The sequence below is a fragment of the Myotis daubentonii genome, chromosome 1, assembly GCF_963259705.1.
Source record: "Myotis daubentonii chromosome 1, mMyoDau2.1, whole genome shotgun sequence".
NCBI classification, from domain to species: domain Eukaryota; kingdom Metazoa; phylum Chordata; class Mammalia; order Chiroptera; family Vespertilionidae; genus Myotis; species Myotis daubentonii.
Window position 1 is genome coordinate 224,638,901 of NC_081840.1, and position 6,608 is coordinate 224,645,508.

The following is a 6,608-nucleotide window of genomic DNA, read 5'->3' on the forward strand; positions in this document are numbered from 1 at the left end:
CGTGCCCATACATTCTCTTCAGGAGCAGGGAAGAGGGTTCATTCATCTTTGTATTGTCAGTACCCAGCACAAAGCACATGGTGGGCATTGCACAAATACTCAGTGAGTGAATGTTTGCCCTCTTGGACTCCAATTCTGAAGATATCATTGTCATTTAAATGTCTTAGTTTTTTATTTCAATCCATAATAATGGTTTTTATTTATTAAATTCTCACTATATGTCAGGAATCTTACTAGATGCTTTAAGCACATTATTTCTTTTATTTTCTTCTTTTTCTTTTTGTGCACCATTCCTGGAGGTACTACTATACCGGGTCGATGTGTGGAGTGGACAGAGCAAGCTCCTATTCTCTCTCCCTGCTCCAAAAATACACTTAATATAATGTCCTCAGATACAGGACGTATCAGATATTAAACTGATAAGAACACATACTGCACTTGATCTTAGCCGAAAAGCCGAGAAGCGATTCACATTATTTCTTATTATCCTATACTAGAGGCCCGGTGCACAAAAATTTGTGCACTCGGGGGGGGGGGGGGAGAGGGGGTCCCTCAGCCCGGCCTGTGCCCTCTCGCAGTCTGGGACCCCTCGGGAGATAACGACATGCTGGCTTAGGCCTGCTCCCAGGTGGCAGAGGGCAGGCCCAATCCCTAGGTGCAGCCCCTGGTCGGGCTCAGAGCAGGGCTGATTGGGGAGTTGGGGCGCTGCCCCCTGTCATGCACAGAACAGGGTGGATCGGGACATTGTGATGCCATCCCTAGTCACGCTCAGGGTAGGGCCGATTGGGGGGTTGGGGCACCGCCCCCTGTCACACTCAAGTCAGGGTCGATGGGGAGGTTGCTGCACCAACCCCTGTCACACACAGAGCAGGGCCAATCAGGGTGTTGGGGCACTGCCCCCTGTCACGCACAGAGCAGGGCTGATAGGTGAGTTGGAGCACCGCCCCCTGTCACACACAGAGCAGGGTGGATCAGGGGGTTGGGGCGCCGCACCCTGTCACACACAGAGCCGCAGGGCGATCAGGGGGTTGGGGAGCTCCCCCCTGTCACACAAAGAGCAGGGCCGATCAGGGGGTTGGGGCGCCACACCCTGTCACACACAGAGCTGCAGGGCGAACAGGGGGTTGGGGAGATCCCCCCTGTCACGCACAGAGCAGGGCTGATCAGGGGGTTGGGGCGCCGCACCCTGTCACACACAGAGCCGCAGGGCAATCAGGGGGTTGGGGAGCTACCCCCTATCAGGCACAGAGCAGGGCCAATCAGGGGGTTGAGGAGCTCCCCCCTGTCACGAACAGAGCTGGGCGAATAGGGAGGTTGTGGCCCTGCCCCCTGTCACACACAGAGCCACAGGATGATCAGGGGGTTTGGTCCTGCCTCCTGTCATGCTGATCCCGGTTCCAGGAGGCCTCGCTGCTCCGCTGATCCCAGTGCTGTGAGGCATATTACCCTTTTACTATATAGGATAGAGGCCTGGTGCACAGGTGGGGGCTGGCTGGTTTGCCCTGAGGGTGTCCTGGATCAGGGTGGGGGTCCGGCTTGGGTGCCTGGCCAGCCTGGGTGAGGGGATGATGGCTGTTTGCATCTGGTCACACCCCCTTCAGGGTGGGGGTCCCCACTGGGGTGCCTGGCCAGCCTGGGTGAGGGGCTGAGGGCTGTTTTCAGGCCGGCAGGTGACTGAAGCTCCCAACCGCTCCTTTTTTCCTTTTTTTTTTATTCTGGGCCAGCTTTAGCTCTGAGGCTTGGCTCCAGCTATGAGACCTCCGCTGCTGAAAGCAGGTTTCTGACCTTTGTTTACCTTCTGTATTTGAAACAATGTTGCGGCCCTGCTGGCTGAAGCCTGGGGTTTTGTTTAGCTTCTATATTTGTTACAATGTTGCTTAGAGTGCAGCTGAGAGGCCGGCAAGGCAGGCGGGGAAGCTTGGCTTCCTCCGTCACTGAAGCAAGCAAGCCTCCCTGTTCGCTTCCAGCTGCCTGGCTGCCGGCCGCCATCTTGGCTGGCAGTTAATTTGCATATTGCCCTGATTAGCCAATGGGAAGGGTAGTGGCCTTACATTAATTACCATGTTTCTCTTTTATTAGATAGGATAATAGAAGCCTATTATGCAAATTGTCCCCTCAGGAATTTGACCACTTGCTATGATGTGTGCTGACCACCAGGGGGGTGGTGCCGAACATGGCGGGCATCGGTGACACAGCGCTGGCACATCGGTGACACAGCACTGGCAGTACGCAGCAGTGGAGGCGCCCTGCCCTGATGGGCCCCAACAAGAGCGGGACCATGGTGGGATAGTGGAGCAGGTGAGCAGGGGGTGCCAGGCCAAGGTGGGTGCAAGCTGGGGTCCGATGCCCCGCTGATCACCCTGAAGATGGTGACCAGTGGCAGTGGCAGGGGGCCCGGGCCCCAACTGATTGCCCCGCAGGTGGGATGGTGAAGCAGGTGAGGGGGCAATGCCAGGCCATGGCAGGGCTGTGGGGCTGCGAGGCTGGGGGCGTGAGCTAGGGCCCAATCCCCACAGGCCACACAGAGGGACCCCACCTGTGCACAAATTTGTGCACCAGGCCTCTAGTTTTAGGATAAGCACCATTTTAATAGAACCTACAATAACACCTGGTATATAGGAAATACTGAAAAACAGTTCTTGAATTAATATATGAAGGAAAGAAGGAAAAATCAGAGGCCCAGAAGGATGAAGGGACCTGCCTACGGTCACTCTGGTTGTTAACGACAAAGTAAAACAAATGTCCATGGATTCACTGCTAATCTAGAATTCTTCACAGTATAATATTTAGACTGAATGACCTTGAAGGGTCCTTTCTGCTTGTGGTTCACTGAATAATGGTTTCCCAAGGATGTCAACCTCTGAATTCCAGGTTCTATGAACATGTTACTTTCAATGGTAAAAGGGTATTTGCAGATGTGATAAGAGGTTATCCTGGATTATTCAGGTAGGCCCAATTAAAAAAAAAAACACAAATGTTCTTATAAGAGGGAGACAGAATGAGATTTGACTACAGAAAAGGAGTGTCTAAGTGATAGGGTATGAGGAAATCTCAACCGGACATTGCTGGCTTTGAAGATGGAGGAAGAGGCAGCCTCGTGGAAACTGTAAGGAAACACACTCTTCAAGTCTCCTGCCAAAACCTTGAACTTAACCCAATAAAACTTACTTTAGACTTCTAAGCCCCAAAAATTTGAGATAATAAATTTGTAGTCACTTGTTATCATAGCAATAAGCTACTAATATAAACTGCTCTAATAATCGTAATTAATAGGTCATAAATGTAAAACAAGGACTCTTTTGTTCCAGACTTTTATACCACAGACTTCATGACTTATATTTATTATTAAACTAATAATGTATACTGGCCTCTTCTCCAAGAACCTTTAAGCCTTGCCTTTGAGAAGATATTCTTTTGTTTGCCAGTTTCTTTATTGCTACCAAGAAATAGCTCTCATGCTAATATTTCCTTTATATGTAATTTGATTTTTCTCTCTGATTACTTTTCAGATCGTTTTTCTCTGGTGTTCCACAATTTCATTATGAAAAACTGAGTCTAATTTAATCTTATTTGGATATTTTGTATTTCCTGAATCTGAGAATTCATGTCTTTTGAGTCTAAAAATTTCCCAGCCACTCTCTCTTCTGTATAACGTCCTTTCAGATCTCTCTACCTCGAATTATTATTAGACAGTTTTATCCTATCATTTTGGTAATGGTCTCAGGAAAAGAGAACTACAGGTCATCCAGAAAAGCCCCTACAAGACTTGGAGATGCTATGTTCCCAAGCCCAATCTCTAGACTAGAAGATAAAGGTATCCACTACCAATGAAGTATCTGATGGGATGGTCAAGAATTTGTCAATTTTTTCAGTAGTTAGGGCTACATTTCTCAGTTAAATCAAATGAAAGGGTCACCATTAGTAGTTCTCTACAAAATGTTTTTAGGATAGAAACAGTGTTGAATCTACTTTTTGTGCAATATTATATATAGACAAAAGAACATATACAAAATAAACATTAATGAATGAAGTATAATTATAAAAACAATCAGGGTATCTACAATCCTGCTTAAGAAAGAGAATGCTATCAATAGTTCCAAATATGTTCACTTCCCCAATCTAGTCTTATAGAAATACTCATTCCTATAATACCCTTACCAAAAATAACTATCTCAATTTTGCTTATAATTCCCTTTCGGAAAAGTGTGCATCCTCAAACAATATATTGTTCAGCTTTGTCCTGTTTATCTGTAAATGGAACCATTCTGTTTGCACTCTTCAGTGTCTTGCCTGTCTTGCAAAACATTGTGTCTGTGAATTTCATCGGGTTCATGTACTAGTATATAGTTGCAGTTCATTTGTTTCACTGTTTTTTAGTATTCTATTGACTATTCCCATTTACTATTCCTATGTCTATTCCATTGACTATTTATTATTTATGGACTCTTATATAATGTTTATACCTTTACTTTTACAAATAATACTGCTACCCATATTCTTGCACCTACCTCCTGGAGAAGTGCAAGAGTTTCTTGAGGGTTTATGATTAAGAGTGGAATTGCTGACCTAGGAAATTTATTTTAGTTATCTACTGCTATAGGATGATGTTACCACAAAAGTGTAGCAACATAGAAAGACATGTTTATTATCTCACAGTTTCTTGGGTCAGAAATCCCAACACAGCTTAGCTGGATCCTCTGCTTCAAGGGACTTTCACCAGGCTGCAAGCAAGATGTGAGCCAGGGTTGGGGTCTCATTGGACTGTTCAACTGGGGAGGAAGCTGCTCCCAAGTTCATGTAGTTTTCGGTGGCATTCAATTCCATGTGAGCTGCTGGACCAGCGGCTTCACTTCCTTACTTGCTTTCCACCCGCAGCTGCTTGTTATTTGGACTTCGGCTCAGAGCAACTGAGAATGTGGCAGCTTGTATCATCAAAGCCAGCAAGGCAGAGCATCTGCTAGCAACATGGAAGTCAGAATTTTATGAGATCTATTCACAGGAGGGACATTCCATCACTTGTGCCGTAGTCTACTGAAGCATGTCACAGACCTGCCACACTCAAAGGGAGGGAACTTACATGGTGTAAATTCCAGGAGGTGGAGATCCTTGGGAATCAGCATAGAGTCCATTTACCCCATGTGTTTTAAATCACACAACATAATCCCAAATTGTTTTCCTAAGTGGTTTTATCAATGTATATCCCCACCTACAATAATTGAAAGCGCTTGGTCTTTTACATCCTCATCAATATTTGTTACTGGCGTACAGGTTTTGATTGCCTCTGTTAGATACAAAATATGTCATTTAGTTGTGGTTTTAACTTGCACTTCTCTGATTATTGGCGAGGTTTAACATCTCACATATTTCACAGTCATTCTTGTGTCCTATTCTGTGAACTTACACTTTAGTCTCTTGCTCTTTTTTCCTATTGTCATGTCTTTACTCATTGAATTTTAGGAGTTATTTATTCACCTGGAATCCAATACCTCCCCTATTTTATGGGTTCAAATAGCCTTTCCCAATTTGTGGCTTTGGTTTTAATCAGAGAAATTTATTATTTTTAGTGAAACTGAAATACATAACTCTATTCACTAGAGACCCTTATTAACAGATTCAGTTACAAGATGCATGAAAACTTTGCTAAATGCATTTGTTATTGAGACAGATGGTGTCATGAGCACATTAACTATCCATTCATCTAGATTTCCTAAGTTCTCCTGTCTGTGACAAGAGAGCAAAATTCCTGGAGCATTTTGTCTCTTTGCTCTGGCAAAGCATCGAAACGGGAAGGAAGAGACCTGGGTCCAGGCTCCAGTTCTGATAGAAACTAGCTGAGATTTTAGACAAGTCCCTTACACTCCCGGGTTTCCAATTTCCTCATTTGTAAAAGGAAAAAAATGGGTTATAGGCTCCCAAAGTTCTTTCCAGCTCTAAAATTCTGTCATCCTCTAAATGCCTTCACTAGGGAGACCCACTGCCCTTATCAAAAGTCTAAATACAAATCTCTCATTTGAACAGAGGTGCTGTATCTCCTATAAAACACAGTTGACATGTAGAGACACTTAATCACTCAATGTCATGATGTAATTCCAGAAAAAACAATTTCCCTGAATATGAAATATAAGTTCCAAATATGTACAAGTTAACAATGGTTATCTAAGATTGGTAAAAACTGTTTACTCCCTATAAAATTCAAAGCTCTAGCATAAGTATAGTAAGAAAAAATTAGGAAAATTACTACCTGCTCGCAAAAAAAAAAAAATATTGCAGCTTAGTAAATATTGGTAAGTATATATAAATGTCCATCATGCAAGTTACAAGTATAAAACCAAAATCACAGTATTCCCTTGACATTTGAGGATTTGCAGTTTAGTTTTAACTATTTGAAAGCAAATTTGAAAGCCTGCATGCTCTAATTTGCCAAGAAATTTGTATTGGGGAATTATCCAGAACTCAGATATTGAACCTCTTTCACAGAATTACTTAAGCCAAACTGGCATTCTGGAATCTTGTTTTAACAGATGTCACTTGCCAGTATAATATAGCACATGTTATATTTGCAATAAAAGTTAATGATCAAATAAAATAAATTTATTTATATGTATTTT

General features: G+C 43.9%; 1 non-coding gene across 1 annotated transcript; it reads right to left on the reverse strand.

Annotated features, from left to right (window-relative positions):
* Positions 1 to 277: 277 nt before the first annotated feature.
* On the reverse strand, positions 278 to 468 carry LOC132225274 (U2 spliceosomal RNA). Its single transcript, XR_009450829.1, has one exon. It is a non-coding gene; the product is annotated as a U2 spliceosomal RNA (small nuclear RNA).
* Positions 469 to 6,608: the final 6,140 nt, after the last annotated feature.